General features: G+C 40.8%; 2 long non-coding RNA genes across 2 annotated transcripts in view; both read left to right on the forward strand.

The window, feature by feature from the left end:
- LOC140704570 (uncharacterized) overlaps positions 1-7388 on the forward strand; it is a 32425-nt gene extending 25037 nt beyond the window's left edge. Inside the window, exon 3 of the long non-coding RNA XR_012083830.2 lies at positions 7163-7388. This is a non-coding gene — a long non-coding RNA (uncharacterized LOC140704570). The remainder of the gene's footprint in view (positions 1-7162) is intronic.
- Positions 7389-7497: 109 nt separating this feature from the next.
- On the forward strand, positions 7498-12561 carry LOC144586281 (uncharacterized). Its single transcript, XR_013541015.1, has 2 exons — positions 7498-7742; positions 10384-12561. It is a non-coding gene; the product is annotated as an uncharacterized LOC144586281 (long non-coding RNA).
- The last annotated feature ends 4909 nt before the right edge of the window (positions 12562-17470 follow it).

The raw sequence follows: 17470 nt of genomic DNA on the forward strand, positions 1-17470 counted from the left end.
TTCTGTGGACCTCAGTTTAATTTCATGTAGCCCTTGGCTTAATGTCAAGAGTCCTCTGTAGGAGATCAGATCCCTGCAACAATGTCCTGTCTCTCTTCCAGCAACTGGAGGGAAAGGGGGAAATCAGTAGAGATCAGGAGGATCCTTGGGAGAAGACAAAGAGGGAGGGAGGCACAAAGATAGAAAGAGGGAGCTCTGCCCGCTCTGCCTTTGGCCAAGAGCTCAGAAACATTACTTGCATGAATTAAAAATCACAGAATTCCCCTATCCAGTGTTGCCCTCAAATGACTGTGCTGGCTGGGGATTCTGTGTGCTATCCTGCAAAAAGTAACTTTTTCCAAACTCTGCTCTGCTAGCCCACAGCCCCCAAAAATTGACCCTGGGAGTATGTGCCTCTCAAAAGAGTTCCACCAAAACTCTATTATTTATTTATTTAAAATGTTTACATCCCACAATTCTCCTAGAAAGGACCCAAGGCGGCTTACAGCATTAAAAGAAAAAGAAAACAGTATTGAAAGCAAAGAACAATAGATCATTACAATATTATCACTACAATATTTTTAAATGATTAAATGTAATATTAAAAACTATTAAATAAAAACAGTACTAAAATCACATTAAAAACAACAGAAACACCGCAGTCCTGTTTTAAGAACTTTGCCTCAAGCAGCCCTGAAGAGAATTTCCATTTCTACCCAAAGGTGATGCAAATTAACTGTTGGTTACTTCATCTCAGTTCAGGCTCTTGAGCTGCCCACCATGTTGTCCTCACTGGCTGAAGTTTGTTGTCAAAGGAGGCTCCCTGCCCCGCCAGCCCTTTTTGGAAATGCCAAGGACTGAACCTAGGGTCTTGAACATGTGCAACATCTGTTTTACCACTGAGCTGGGGGGTGGCCTTTCCTACTTCTACATTTCTGCCCCCCTCTCTCCCCCTTCCTTTCAGATTTTAGCATTTTTCTTTGTAAAGAAAAATACTGACCATGGAGACTGGCTTTGCCTCTCAATATCAGGTTTATGAAATATTGATGACTTGTTAAACCAAGTACCCTAGTTACTATCAACACTTCGTAAATGCATTATCTTGTCTGTTGTCAAAGCCCCAAATTTGTTCCATTTTTCAAAAGCCGAAACATTAATAAACCACCTTCCTAGGTGGCTTCTTACACTTCACTGCACAAGACGACATCTATCTGGGCTCAATCACATGTTCAAAAAGGACTTGAGTTATACCTGTTTTTTTTTTCCATCTCTCTCTTTTCAGCTGGTAGATATATCAGCAGGAGTGTTTACATTGTTTTGAACTGCAGCACTACATTTCTTTCTATTTGAAACATTTTTGCGGGCTACACTGCTCTTTAATTTTGTATCAATTCATTTTCTCTACTGTTTCTTGGGGCAATCAGCCCCCCCCAGTGTCCTTTTAAAAATATATATTAGAAAACTGATACAGTATATCGATAAAGTGGTACAAGCCTTCTCTACTCCCCTTTTCCCTTCCCTCCTTTACTCACTCATCCCATTTTCCTTATTTCTCTGCATACCTCTCCCTCTTAGTTCTTGGGTTTCATTTTTCTTTCCTATTTTGAACAGTGTCTGGAGGAAGTAGTGGGTTTTCAAAGACTTGCAAAGTATTGTGAAGAGCAGGGTTAAAAAAAAAGAGAGAGAGGAGATGTTGACCCAAAGCCCCTTTCTTTACAATTCAAAGCAGGAAATGTCCATTTCTCTGCTCAACCCCTCTTTCACCTACAAGGGAAGGTGGAAGGTTGTCTCATTCTGAGCAATGTATTAATATTGTTTTTATGATGGCAGCTTTTAGCAATTTATTAATATCTCTTCTTAAACATTCAGAAAAAAGGGTACAAGTGCAGTGGCCATGAGATGGTCACAGCACCCAAAAACCTGACACATTTGCAAAGGAAATAATTCAATGGCAACATTCACATGCACTGAAACAATAAGGAATGGAGTAATACATGATCGATACATTTTAAAACAACCCTCCCGGTGAAGAGGAAATAGACTGATTGCTGGGTCAAATGAATCAACATTACTGTGTGTCAGTAAAAATTTGAAATGATCCAAATAACATCAAAAATGTTGCAACTGGAGTTCTTTTGGCCAGTTTGATTGAGCCGTCTGTTTAAAAAAATAAGACCAAGGATGGCATCAATGTTCATAACTCTGCAGATGTTATTTATCTTACAGATGCAAATTATTTAAACTGATTAACAATAGCTGTAACCTCAAAAAGAAAATACCTTCAGAGAGAGAACTGTCTTGTAAGGAAAGGACACAAACACAATGGCAAAGGTGTTGTGTATGTGGGGTGGGGGAAATCCACATGCGCAGATGTTTTCATACGATTACAGACACTGACAAGAGGAAAGAAGATAAGGTCAAAATCCACAACGAGTTCGCAAGGCTGCAGCCTTCCAATAACATTCTCCTCTGTCAGACACTTTCTCGCTCTGAATAAATGGGTATTTGTTTTTGCTGTAGGCACACAGTAGAGAATTTCAAAGCACTGCATGTCTTTATGTATCCCGTGGCTTACAGTTTTCTTCAGTGTAGTGGGGAGACACAGCAGGAGACCCAAAGAGCATTGAAGCCTACAGAGTGATGCTAGCAGCTATTCTGCGGGGGGGGGGGGGGGAGGGAATGGGATGCCCATCTGCTGATGCATCAGTCATGTACTTCTCCATGGACCACTACTGTTCTCAGCAAAATATTTCCTCCTGTTCATGTGAATGGAGATGGCTCATTCAGGCTGCTGCAATTGACCACACGTTTTATCTCCTTCCTTCTGTGGCAGCAGAAAATTTTTCCTCCCAGCAGGGGTAGGACTTGGGCGGCTGCTGCAGCAGCAGAGGGAAATAGGTAACATTTGTTTCAAATTGTCTTGATGCATGATAGTTCTACTGCAGAGGTCTGATAGAAACAGTTACTGAAGAGAAAGTACATCACCAGCAGACAAAGTGGCCAACAGCCAAGCATCACTATGGATAGAAGAGTCACAAATATAAATCCACATCTAATTAATGCATGAGATGTACATGAAAATACCAGAGGTGGGCCATTATGGCCCTCTAGGTATTGATGGATTGCAGTTCCCATCCAGGGATGAGAAATGTTCCTTTTTTTTGGGAAAGAGATCTTCCAGAAACTATCTCAGGCACCATGACCACTACTCTGCAAGCCACTTTGATAAAAATTAAGTAGCAGTGCTGGTTGGTTCTCCAGCTGTGGAGTAGCTTTGACAGCCTTCATTTTGCTTCCTGGTTAATCACGATGTACACAAAATTGGCTGTTAGGCCTCATAAAAAGAGCTTTGGTTACCTAGCAACTGCCCACGCCTCATGGGGGAAACCTATCTCTCTCTCTCTCTCTCTCTCTCTCTCTCTCCCTCTCTTGTTATGCAGAACTGGGTGAAGGGATGGCTGTCATCTTTTAACTTCTCGGTTTGTGCAGCTCTTAGAGGGTACAGAATTTCCTGAGGTTCCTGAACCGAGAGATGCATGAAGAGAAGTACACATAGTTTGGGAGAGAGACGGGGGGGGGAAAGGTGGTATATAAACAAACAAACAAACAAGCAAGCAAAGAAAGAAAGAAAGAAAGAAAGAAAGAAAGAAAGAAAGAAAGAAAGAAAGAAAGAAAGAAAGAAAGAAAGAAAGAAAGAAAGAAAGAAAGAAAGAAAGAAAGAAAGAAAGAAAGAAAGAAAGAAAGAAAGAAAAGCAAACAAATAATCCTTAACCGCAAAAGTATTCTGACTGAGTTGATTCAGCCCATACAGATGACACAAATCTGGAAATGTGGGGGTCATTTTCCATTGACTTCAATCTAAGGAATTTTTTGACAAGCAATCAGTGCAACAACAGACAAGTACAATTTCATTCTCCACAACATAACAAGGAATAGCGTACTGTATTAAGAAGCAGCTCCTCCCCTCTCATCACTACATGAAGAAGAATTCTTACTCGACTCCTCCTGATGAGCAGAACAAGGAGTTTGAGTCCTACATCAAGGGCTTCCATCACCATACCAGGCTGAGATAATAAGCAAAGGACACAATTTACCATACAATCTCTACCAGACAAAGTGTGATAATCTCAAAAACTATCCTATTGTTGTCACCAAAGAGGCCAATAAATGGCGAACAGTGGTTGTCATTGACACTTTGGACTAATATAGGAAGCTGAGGCCAGAAAGAGATATTACAGTTTGCCCGTCATTTAGAGCTGAAAGCAAATTAATGTTGCAGAGAGATGACAGAGGCTGTATTTCCATGTTTGTAAAATCTGCCTTCAAATAAATCCTATACTTCAGGCCTGAAGAACAGCAGTCACTAAACAAAGCATGCTAATTTGCCTCTTCCTGGAACTGAGAGAAGGCAGTGTTAGAACCCTGAGAAGTTCACAATAGTTAACCATTGCTATTTTTCAGCCATGGGCTGAAAAGTCTGTTTCTTGCCCGAGAGACCCCATTCCAAATGCCTCTAGCCACAGACATCACTGTGGAACAACCAAAAAGGAACTACAAAATTCCATGGAAATCTTCCCAGGGATATATGTGACCACATCCAAATCAATATGCCACAAGAGTCTCGATGGGGCACATTCTATCTGCTAAAACTGAATGAACAAACCAAGCAATCCTGTCAGTGACATCATTTGCATTATGCATGAGGAGCTGCACAGCAGGATTTCAGCCAATACCTATGCTGTCACATACATATTATTTGAAGGGCCAAGGGTTCCTTGACTTATAATAAACAGAGCTACATAGAGTTCCTTAAGCTTTTCAGTTAATGGCCGTCTCAATACAGATTTTTTTTTGCTTTAATTTGCATTTACATTTAAATCTTGTTTGCCATTTTGTTTCCCATTCACCAAGAGTTTCATATAACTTGCCACAGCAGTTTCAAACTTCTGATAACAGCCATCTTTAAAATTTAGAAAGTAGCAGTGATCTTCAAAATGCAATGTTTTGTTCTAATGTTTTGTTAATACAATTCAAGCCATTTTAAAAGCATCACCTGCAATGTGGAATTAATGAAGGTTATAAAACGCTATTTCCTGGGAAATAGAAGGGGAAGATATGGAGGCAGTGAGAGATTTTACTTTCTTGGGCTCCATGATCACTGCAGATGGAGACAGCAGCCATGAAATTAAAAGACGCCTGCTTCTTGGGAGGAAAGCGATGACAAACCTTGACAGCATCTTAAAAAGCAGAGACACCACCTTGCCAACAAAAGTCCGAATAGTCAAAGCTATGGTTTTTCCTGTAGTGATGTATGGGAGTGAGAGCTGAACCATAAAGAAAACTGACCGCCGAAGAATTGATGCCTTTGAATTGTGGTGCTGGAGGAGGTTCTTGAGAGTCCCCTGGACTGCAAGGAGAACAAACCTATCAATTCTAAAGGAAATCAAACCTGAGTGCTCACTGGAAGGACAGATCCTGAAGCTGAGGCTCCAATACCTTGGTCATGTCATGAGAAGAGAAGGCTCCTTGGAAAAGACCTTGATGTTGGGAAAGTGTGAAGGCAAGAGGAGAAGGGGACGACAGAGGACAAGATGGTTGGACAGTGTCATCGAAGGAACCAACATGAATTTGAGACAACTCTGGGAGGCAGTGGAAGATAGGAGGGCCTGATGTGCTCTGGTCCATGGAGTCACGAAGAGTCAGACACAACTAAACGACTAAACGAACTAACAATAAAATGCTGACTACATTCCAAGGAGATAAACTTGCACAAGACAAGATTCTGGAAACCATCAGATGACAAAAATATCTATATCTGTGCATTACAGTAGGAAAATTTAACTAGTTTTTTTCTATGCAAGATTTATAAACCAGGTGATACTTTTTTATAAAGTATCTCCAAGCTATTACTTCTTAGTGGTTATGCTAAGACACAGAGATATGTACATCAGAGATCTACATCCGTTGATAGATGTACAACTGAATGTGTGAACTGATTTTACTAAAACCTCTTAGCCACTGATGTTCTGTCATTTTACCTCTGAGAAAGTCAAACTAGATGACACACTGATTACGTGTTCAGAAGGAACTCTCCCTCAGGTGGCAAAAGTTGTCTGTTTGCTATAGCAGTGGTCCCCAACCTTGGGCCTCCAGATGTTCTTGGCCTTCAACTCCCAGAAATCCTGGCCAGAAGAGGTGGTGGTGTAGGCTTCTGGGAGTTGTAGTCCAAGAACATCTGGAGGCCCAAGGTTGGGGACCACTGTGCTATAGCACATACTTTCCTTCACATTCTGTCTCTTACATTCCAACTTGCTTTGTTTTGGGATTGGTCACTGATTTCAAGTCCTATGGAGACAAAAACAGGCCAATCAAAGAGAACACACATTCCGTTTAACATCTCATTTGTCCTGTGATGGTTCATTTACACATATCACCCCCTCAATAAAAAATAAATTGATCTCCACCCCATGTATAATTAAATTTTGATAATTGTTCATTCATTTATGAAGAGTCAGCCTCTCTTCACCTGGACCTGCAGCAACACAGGCATCAGTAACCCCCTGTTCAAATGTATATGGCATGCATTTATGTGAGTATTTCAACTATATGGAGAGACTCAATGGCATGGATCTTTCTCACGCCACTTTTGCCTGGCCTCTTTGTCAAGGATTGCATTACAATTTAGAAGGCATCACCAGGGGTTGCTTCTGCTGTCTCCCAACATCTACCATCTGAGATGGTTGCCGCCATCGACTTAATGGTAACACTGGCACCATAGCTTTGCTTGGTATATCGCCTTGGGTTGGAACTATTGATGGGGAGGCATTACACTACGTTTGTACCTCACCCAATAATCATTTAATTCCTTCCAAACAAGACGAGTGCCTTGTGTTGAAACCAAAGTAGAAATCAGGCCACAGAAACTATTTGTGAGTCTAGTCAGTGAGTACCCAGTAGGGAGTGGATTTGATTGCCTGCTGTTGCAGATGTCCTTGTTAAGTAGGCAATCATAAAGTGTTAAGTTTAACCTAAAATCTATAGCAATTTTAGATGAGGCTTTTATCACATCATCATGCCTGTCTTATTTGCTGAATTTTCTAAGAACTTGACATAACATTGTTCTTGACTCATAATTTTTCCTTGTTTTTCCAATGTTTCTTCTGACTTTTTTTTCTTCCTACAGAAAACCAGTTAAGGAGAAAATGATGGAATATTGTACAGCACCTTCTGATTGTCAAGGTGAAGGGTCCTCCCCATCTGGAAATACCCCAAAGATTATTCAACACCAGGAAAACCATCAGTAGCTGTTTTTTTCTGAAAATGTTTGCATTGTATCAAACATTTTCAGAATTGGGCAGAACTTGGTCTTGCCTAATGAGAATAAAGCCTTTCTTCCATGCTTATCAGAACAGATAACAATAACATGATTTTTGTACTGAGGGGCTCATTCAGGGGCTGGCAGGGAAAACCCAAACTGTCCTATTTCAAAGAAATGGCAGATACACTCCAGAAGTGAAGTGGTTCATAAGAACTGATGGCAAAGCAGTGTCATGTTTTCTTGGATTATATTGATTTGCTGAAGTCTTATTTTTGAACCTGAAACTGCCTTTGGTTGTCCTGATGAGTAGCCACTGCAGAAAGAATAGACAAAGGACTGTAATCATGTTGACTCTCTTGGGTCTTTAGAAGTTGACAATGGAATCTCTGCCTGATGGCAATTTTGGATTACCTACATTGGATGAACAAACTGGAACGTCATCCAAGTAAGGCAATGTGCTATTATCTGGGGCTTCAAATAATATTGAATTAAACAGGTCCTAGTGTGGTACAGTGGGGAGAGTAATAGGCTAAGGCTCTGGAGAACAGGGTGTGAATCAATGCTCAGCCATGGAAAATCACTGGGGGAGTGGAACTGGTAAAACCACTTATTAAATATCTCACTTACCTCAGAAGCCCTATTAGGGTTGCTATAAGTTGTTTCCCACTTGACAAAACACAACACACAAACAAGCTGGGGGATTGTACTCCCTATAAAGCAACAAGAGCAAGGTGATTAAATATAGCTCAGTTTAAACTGGACATTTTAGCAGATCCAGAACATAGCTGAAAGAAACTATCCAGTCAGATCATGTCTTATTGATCTTCTATGCATTTCACTACCGTGTTTCCCTAAAAATAAGACAGGGTCTTATATTAATTTTTCCTCCAAAATGCATTAGGGCTTATTTTCAGATGTTTTATTTTTTTTTTCATGTACAACAATCTACATTTATTCAAATACAGTCATGTCATCTTCTGGTTGCTGCACAATGGTGGAGGGCGGGGTTTCACATTAACTGGGGCTTTTTGGGGGGTAGGGCTTATATTATGAGCATCCTGAAAAATCATACTAGGGCTTATTTTCAGGTTAGGTCTTATTTGCAGGAAACAGAGAGTAGTTTTTAGATTTAATTTAAGGTGTTGGCTGTGTCCATTAAAGCCATAGAGGGGTTTAGATAAGTGCTAATTAGTGCGTGGAAATGAAGCTGCACTTTCCTTGTTCAGACAAAACTGGAAACTGATTTAACAAGATCTGGCCTTTTTGTATTAGAGCACATAAGCAGAGGAAAGAGTGAAGTTCTTAGTCCAATAATGGTTTATTAAACTAGCTTGATACATCCCAACCCAGGCCAAAGTTTCTTTCAGAGGCCTGCCTTGTTCTTGTGCATTTAACAGCAATCCACTGCACAGAAAGAAAGCATGTGATGACTTCCATTGCCTTTCTACCATGCCAGGGAAATCCTTATACAGCGTGTGTGCCAAATTGCTGCTTCGGTCATAAAAGTAGCCACAGCAAGAGAAGTAGCCATAGTGGCAACCCCACTTTCCATGCGTGCATTTCTACCTGGAGAAAACAATACAGTAATGCTGTTCCGTTCTCTAAGTCTGTTCCTCCCCAGGCATTCCATTCCAGGCAATAGCAGGCAACGCATGTCAGTCAAGAGAGGCAGAGCTTGTGCCAAGCTGTCTAATGCCAGGGCATTGCCACTGAGGTGCAACCTTCCAGGCTTCCATTTGGACGAAACTGCAGGCTGCTAGGAAACTGCACCTAGTGACAAAAATAAAGGCTTGAAACATTTTACAGCTCTCAGGTGTTGACGTATTTCTGGCACTCTTACATGACTCTGCTCTGATGAGCAGTTTTCATTATTTTCTAGAACTGCTTTCTCTATTCATAAAATAGCTGTCCAAGAGTAGTAACTTTACAATGCGACGGGTAGCCCCCTTTCCCCCTCTCCAGCTTTTAAAGCTGTACCATGCTGGCTGATGCAAAGCTTTGGCTTAGCTGGATTTGGCTTTCGGCCATTTAACAGCTTGTTTAAGAAACACACACGCACACACCAAAAAAACCTGCCTCGTATTCAAGGAACTCAATGTCCTGTTAGCCAGGCAGTACGTCAATGTTTCTATGGAAACCTACCCCAAAGATTCGCTCTCCTTCGCTGCTGCTGCATATTGTATGACAAGCTTTGTATGCCGCAATTTGTTACAGTGCTCTGAGGAAATAGGAGCAGGTTCGGCCCAAAGGAGTAAAGGTAATAATAAAAAGGTAACAATAACAACACCAACAGCAGTAATACAGAAGCTGAAGGCATAAGAACTGTTGAGTCATAAATGCAATCTGCTGTTCTACAGTGTTATGTAGCATGAATCTCTTCCAAATAGCTTCTTCTGATGAATACACAATGCACACGTCTGAGCCTGCTCATGTGCACACATGCACAGAGAGAGAGAGGGAGAGAGAGAGAGAGGGAGAGAGAGAGAATTATTTTCTATTAAGACACACTCTGAAGGAGAAAGTCCATATGACTCTCGTCATTATGACAGAATTGTTTTGAAGTCCTTCTAGATAAGAAATGAACTGATCCCCAAAAGTTCTCTACCTGGAAGAAACCAAGAGTCTGATCTAACTTGGGGAAGTAAGTCAGCATCCATGCACTGAGGAGAAAACCAACAGCATTCACTACATGGACTAGGACAGGTAGGTATGACATTCCAACAACATATAGAGGACCAAAAGTTATCATATAGCCCAGTGGTTCCCAAACTTGGGTAGCCCAGGTATTCTTGGACTTCACTTCCCAGAAACCCCAGCCGGCACAGCTAGTAGTCAAGGCTTCTGGGAACTGCAGTCCAAGAACATCTGTCCAAGACTGAGAACTACTGATATATCCTCTTCCTTTCTAGAAATTGTAGGCTCCTTTTCTACTTCTTCTGTGGTTATAAGACTAAGTAACTGAAGTTGTTTCACAAGCTACTATTTCTGTGGCTGTAACACTGGAGTAATGCATAGCAGATTGTCCTACTTTGGATTTTCTGTCCCAACATTTTAATGCAATCTCTTGCTTTCCTTCTGTTTCTCAGATTTGTGTCTCTGCTTTCACCAGCCGTACTGGAACTTCACTGGTCCCTAAAACTAATACATTCAGGTTAGGTTAAGTTCATGTGGCTGTATATACTGTACGTAAATGGCTGTAGGACCACTGTTTTGAAGGTCCCTTTCCTAATTTTTAAATTTTTGTCTTTAAAATAAATATCTTATAACTTGATAAGGAAAATGTATTGTACCTCATTACTCAATCAGAAGTAATCCCGCTTCTTTCAGAGTTCCAGCTGAAGACAAGAGCAAATCCTTCCCCCCCCTTTAAGCGATTCACATGTACATTTATGTGCAGATGTATAAATAATATTCCTTGGGTTACATTAAAATCCAAATGCAGATAGTGAGAAAGTTCTTGTCACCTCTCCATCTACCTTTTCCAACAACTCCATCCCCATGCTTGACCCACTCATCTTTTCTCCTCTTTCCCTCCCAACAGCCAATCAGCATTCTGTATGCACTGGGCATGCTCAGTTTTCACAAATTTATTGGGTATCTACAAATAAACAATTGAGGGTTTTCTATTTTGCTTCCATATATTTAAAGTAGATGGAGTTTATGTAGCTGGGATTAGGCAGCAGAGCATTTTCTTAGACCTCCAAATGTCTTTCCATGAGTTCTTATTTAATATGAAAACATGCAGGAGCAGCAATACAAGGAAATTCAGCTGGATCTGCTATGTTAAAATCAATGTTTGCTTTGAGACTGTCAGCAACAAGGATGATCCAGTTGTTGCTCATCTGCTGAAAGCGACATTCACTGTTGTAATGAATTCTTCACATCATTGGGTACTGCAGGGTATCTCTCTCACTGTGTTCTATCTATACCACAGGGTGTGACACAGCCACAAAGGAAACGACGGTATAATTGATCTGATATGACTTTTTAAAAATAATTGACTAGATCATATTTTTCCTACAATTTCCTTGCTCCCTCTTTTCTCTTACAGCCAAACTAAACACCACAAATCACCCACTGTTTGAGTTGATATCACTTTAGTGTTCAAGAAAGAGACTTAATGGATATAAGACAAGGTTTCTATATCTAGAAAGAGTGCTTCCTTAAGTGGCAAAAAGTTTTTATTGTGAAATCATGTGAGAGGTAGAAGGGTGAATGTTATCACAATTTTCTCAGATTGCAAACCACTGCTTCTTTTGTGTGTCTAATTTTGGAGACTTTCATAACAAAGGAGATCACAAGTCTTATACAACGTGTAAGAGCAGGAAAAATGCGTCACCCAAAGGTTTGTTTTGGTCTTGACAGAGACCTGTCTTTGGTGTCTGAGAAATCAAATATACAAAAGAAGAATATGCTTATGGCCTAAAGAGGAACCATAAAATATAGCTAGCTGATTTACAAATTGTAGAAGATAAGAAAAGTTGAAGCTCTTGCTGTAACAACCATACAACCATACAATTGTTCTAGTTGCTTGTAAAGTGTACTGTAATTGATCTCTTTGTGTGTCTGCTTACAAAGGCAGTCTTCGTACTTAGAGTAGGACCACTAAAATGAAAGTTTTGCTAGTCCCAATTAACATCAGTCCTATTGAGTTCAAAGAGTCTACTCTGGGTAGGGTTGATGTCAGATTTAGCCCAATGCCTTTTCCCAATCAACTTTCTTTTTAAAAGCAACTATAAAATGTGCACCGCCTTTTTATTAAAGTAGAATTCTGACAGTTCTGTTATTTTTAAAAAGTTCTTAAAAATAAAAATTGCTTTGAGAACAGAAGATTTTAACTAAAAAGAAGCATAGATAAAGATTTATGTGACTAGATAGGGACAAGGTAGCTCTTTTAAATCATTCCTTAAAATGGGTGCAATAGCACACTTTCATTTCAGCATTTTTACATACGTATTTTAGGATTTGGGTTTTGTTTTTTTTTTTAACTGTAGGGTTCAGTTTTACTGAAAATGGTGGCTGTCCTGGCTATGGATTATGGCAGGTGTGGTCTAACTACAAATTGGGGAAGACTGCTTGTAGGTAGCTCAAGGCTTGGCTACAGTACATTGTGTGTTTAAAATGCTTCAAAAGGTAAACTTCAGAGGATATTATTGTTTCCAAGGAAAGAAGAGAAAAACAAGAGATTATGGCTACCCTGCTGCTATAAGCACTGGGGAGAAACAGTTTTAATGGTTTAAAAATGATTCTACCTTTCCCCGATGCCACACTGCAGAATCTTATTAACTTTAATTGACATTCTCAGTTACGTGCTCACTGATTTAATGCAAAAAGCCTCTTTATGCAGGGAACATTGTATTCCCAGAATAAAATCCAGAGTATTTCGGAGCCTTGCAAACAATGTGCATGCTTCTGAAGAATATAATTTAAACAAAGGGAGAGCTTATTGCTACCTACGTAGCACTCATGGTTGTCAATTTAATACAGGAATGAAACGCTGAACTTTCTCCCCTTGCAAATCTAGCACAAAGGAAAACTCTCATACTTTCCTTTTGCTTCCTTCCATGTACTTCCTTACCTTGGCAGGATTCTGGGGCATTTTCAAGAGGATGTAAGGTGGCTGAGCCTCCTGTCTAATAAAAGGCAGCCTTTTGCTTGAAGGGCCAACAAAAACATTCCTCTGTTAGAAGGCATCCTCCGTATGAAGGGTTCTCCAGTCCGAGCCCAGTTTAAAGACAGAGAAACAACAAGAAGGAAATTAGGGGACATGACCTTGCCTATCAGCAGGGGGTACCCAGGCAGTAGACTGAGCTGTGGGCGTACCATGGGCATGGGGGTGAGTTTTATTCTACCTCCCTTTGACTGTTAGCAGTTATTTCTAAATGTTTGTCTACATGTTTGGTGGTAGGTAAAAACGAACATGTGGGTCCTAGAGCAAATCAAGCCTGAACTATTTCTGGAGCTTAAGACATGAAACTGAGGCTGTCCTAATTTGGGCACATTGTGAGAAGGGCAGGATTCTCTGGAAAAGACCATTGTGCTGGGAAAGGTTGAAGGCAGCAGGAAAAGAGGAAGGCCACATTTGAGATGGACTGAGCCCCTAAATTAAGTTTACAAGAGCTGAGCAGGGCTGTTGAGGGCAGGACCTTTTGCGGATGGCTCATTCTTAGGGTCAACATGAGTCAGAAGTGACTTGACAGCACATAACGACAAGTGGCCACTTAAAAAGATGTGCTGAGGGGGCTTGTTGCCATTCATTCATTCATTCATTCATTCATTCATTCATTCATCTGAAAGCTGCCGTGTGCACAGAATGAATGCTGGCCACCTAGACCAGTCCCCTATCACCATGTCATGTTATGGAGACTTCTTCTGGGACAGAGTTGCTTGCTCAAGGGCAAAAGTGTACAGTCCTTAAAAATTAGGAGAAGGGGATAACAGTGGAGAAAGAAGCATCCGAATCTCTTCAACACAGAGTAGGTAACGACAAATGGTGGAGGGAGTTTTCCAGCATACCTTGCAAATAAGTAACATCCTAGGCCTACATTCCACTTTCTACACAGGAAAAGGATAAGATGGCTAGGCTTCTTGGAATTAGAAATCACTCTGCTGGCAAACACAAGGGACGGGCAAAGTGCAAACCTCCAGATGCTGTTGGGCTGTTCGTAGCTCTCAGCAACTCTGGGTGGTGAGGGATGCTGGGAACGCAGTCGAACAACATCTCAAGAGCCACATTTTGCATGCACACACACATACAGAGCGCGAGCGAGCCTAAAGATACATTTACTTTTGAATAACAGCTTCCCTACAATAAGACAAAACTAGACTTCTAAAATGGTATAGTAATGATACACCCAGTGTGGTGGAGTGGATAGAGTGTTGGACTAGGACTCAGGAGGCCTGGGTTTGAATCCTTCCTCAGCCATGGAATCTTACTGGGTGAAGGGAACTGGTAAAGCCGCCCCTTAAATAGCTCACTGACCTGGAAAGCCCTATTGGAGTCATGATAAGTCGGTGGAGACTTGACGGGACATAACACACACCGTATAGTACCAACATGATTAGCAATCATGTCATGGGGTTTGAACATTCAATACTAGTCACAGTGGGAGCTTATGTTCTGTGTAGCAGCTGGTGGGCAAGTGCCACTTGTGGGCTGAGCCAACACCCCAGAACTGGATGAAGGTAAAAATCATCCCACATTCATACACTAACCAGCATCAGAAGGAGGGCTCCCCTTGCTGGCACAATGAAGGATGGCTCATGCAGTGGGAATGATGTTGTCTTCCCAGTATACCTGCCATGTGTAGAAAGGGCGGGGATTTTATCTATCTTTTCCCCTCAACTACATGGAAATCCTAACATATGGACTTATAAACACTGGTGAAACAGATTGCCCTGGGGGCAAAATCAATAGCAGACAATAGCTAATGGGGCTGCACAAAAATGTTGTTGTTCGTATCAAATTTTAAAAAGAAAAATCTGACCCATTATTTCCCAGATAGAGTAAAAAGGATCTCAGCTTCAAAAATTCTGAATATACAATGGAATATCCTAGCCAATTAAATAGATACAAAACGGATGGGTTTATCCATTTTTCTCACTGGACTTTTCTTCCTGCCCCACCCCAGAACCCATACTTTCTCATGATCTACACAAACACCAAAACTACTCTACCTTTCATTTGAATTACGGAGAACCTTGAGGACAGATACTCTGCACTGCACCATGAGAAAGACAAACATCTGGGTCCTAAATCAAATTGAGCCTGAATTTTCTCTGGTAGTAAAAATGATGAAACTGGGGCTGTCATAATTTGGGCTCATGAGAAGCCAAAGGTCATTGGAGAAGATACTGTATAATACAAGAAAAAGCTGAAGGCATCAGAAAAAGAAGAAAGCCAAATATGAGATCGATTGATTCCATAAAGGAAGCCACAGCCTGGTGTTTATGAGACCTGAGCAGGGGAGGACAGGACATTTTGGAGACCAGTCATGAGCAGGGTCACTGACTTGATGGCACATGACAATGTGATGTTTGCTACGCTGTCTCAGGATTTTGATTCAATTAAATATATCTGTGAGTACTAGTTGAGATTTCAAGCATATGCTGGTAGTGTTTTCCTGTTTGTCCAGCTGAGCAAATATTTTAACTGATAAAAACTGGATTAATTCAACTCTTCCAAACACACACACACACACACACACACACACACACACACACACACACACACACACTCACACACACACACACACACACACACACACACACACACACACCCCTCTGGTTTATGAATGTGAGTATTGTCCTTCTATATCCATGATTCAAAACACCATGAAATGGCCAAATATTGCTGCACAATATTGTGTTCACATTGCCAGCAGGAAAAAGGGTGTCAAGCTTTACATAGCAAAGGGCAGTCGGAATGTTGACAGCACCAATGGTAGCAATCAAGATGGTCTACGGAAGATACCATTCACGAAAAGACACCAAGCAAGGGGAAATGCCAGAAGTTGCCTCCTTTTTTCATCAGTTAACCACTTCTCACCCGAAACCAAAGCAATAGTGGGCGTTATCAAACCTGCCAAAAGAACCACAGCTACACCAAATCATTTCATGCCTCTGTTGGACCAATACATTTGTTTTTGCAGTCATGTGGTATATATGCCAAAAGGAGCGTTCATATTTTTAAAACTGTATTGATTCATTTCTTTCTATTTCAACCATTATATTAAGCTACGCTGCTCTTCATTTTGTATCAATTCATTTTTCTCTACTGTTTCTTGGGCAATCAGCCCCACTTGTCTGTTTTTTTAAAAAAAAATAACAAAAGTGATACATTGACAGTGCAACTGAGTGGACAGAGCCTTCTCTCCTCCTCCTCTTTTCCCTTCCCTCCTTTACCCAAACCCTTTGCAAAGGAAATAAATCAGCAACACAATACTTTGCAAGTCTTTTGCATAGTGAAGGAAGGAGAAAATGGGTTTTCAAAGACTTGCAAAGTATTGTGAAGAGCAGGGTTAAAAAAAGAGAGAGAGGAGATGTAACACTCCTTTCTTTACAATTAAAAGCTGGAAATGTGTATATAATTAAATGTATATTACAATTAATGTATATACAGTTAAATGTATATTACAATTAAAAGCCGCTCAAGCCCTCTTCCACCCACAAGAAGACTGTATCCTTCAAGCTGTCTCCTTCTGAGCAATATATTAATGTTGTTTTTGCTGGCAGCGTGTCAATATATCTTTAAAAGAAAAATGTTTTTAAAAGGGTACAAACGCTGTAGCCACAAAGTGGCCACAGCGCCCAAAAACCTGACCCCTTTGCAAAGGAAATAAATCAGCAGCAACGTTCACACAAGCTGAAACTATTAGGAATAAACTAATAATAATCCTTTGGCTGGGAAAATGAGTGTTGCGTCCACCCTCATGCCCCTTTGCTTGACCTTCAAGCCTCAGAGCACACAAAGGCAAACACTCTCTTCTTTTACACTTGCTGCCACCAGGTGATCTCTAAATCATTATTTACTTCAGAAAGATTCAGGTCCACACTTCAAGTTCTTTTAAAGAAAACTTTGGTTTATTGATTACAGAGATTCATAAATATCTTCAGTAGCTAATCACCTTAAATTTCCCAAACAACACACTCTATTACTCTGTTTGGCTTTTCTCTCTTGCCTGATTCTTACATTTCTCTCACTAACTTAAACTAACTCTCTGACTCCACCTCTTATAGCATCTCTCTTGACTCCGCCTCTCAGCAACATGAATATTCATAAACCAATGCATAATATAATACGAACCATAGACCTAATAAATGGAGAACGCTACAATGAATCAATCTTGACCATGCATTCTGTGATCAGAAATTAATTAAACCGGTGCTCAGGGAACAGGGGTAAATTACCCCAAATGGGCTAAAAGTGAAAATCTTGGGGGTAATGAGCAGAGCGCTAACCCCCTCCCTCCCACCCCCACCCCCTGCAGCCAAACCTCAAATTGTAAACCACCTCTCCCTGTTACTTCCTTGGTTGCAGCAGGGCACCATGTAAATCCTCCGTTCTTTCAGAGATCGAAGATAAGCCTGCTTGATTGGTTACAGCTGTGGAATAGCCCCAGGGAAAAAATCAATGGGGGGGGGGGCTTGTGAATGACTGCTTCCTCTGGAAAT

This window comes from Pogona vitticeps, chromosome 2 (genome assembly GCF_051106095.1).
Source record: "Pogona vitticeps strain Pit_001003342236 chromosome 2, PviZW2.1, whole genome shotgun sequence".
In the NCBI taxonomy this organism is placed as follows: Eukaryota; Metazoa; Chordata; class Lepidosauria; order Squamata; family Agamidae; genus Pogona; species Pogona vitticeps.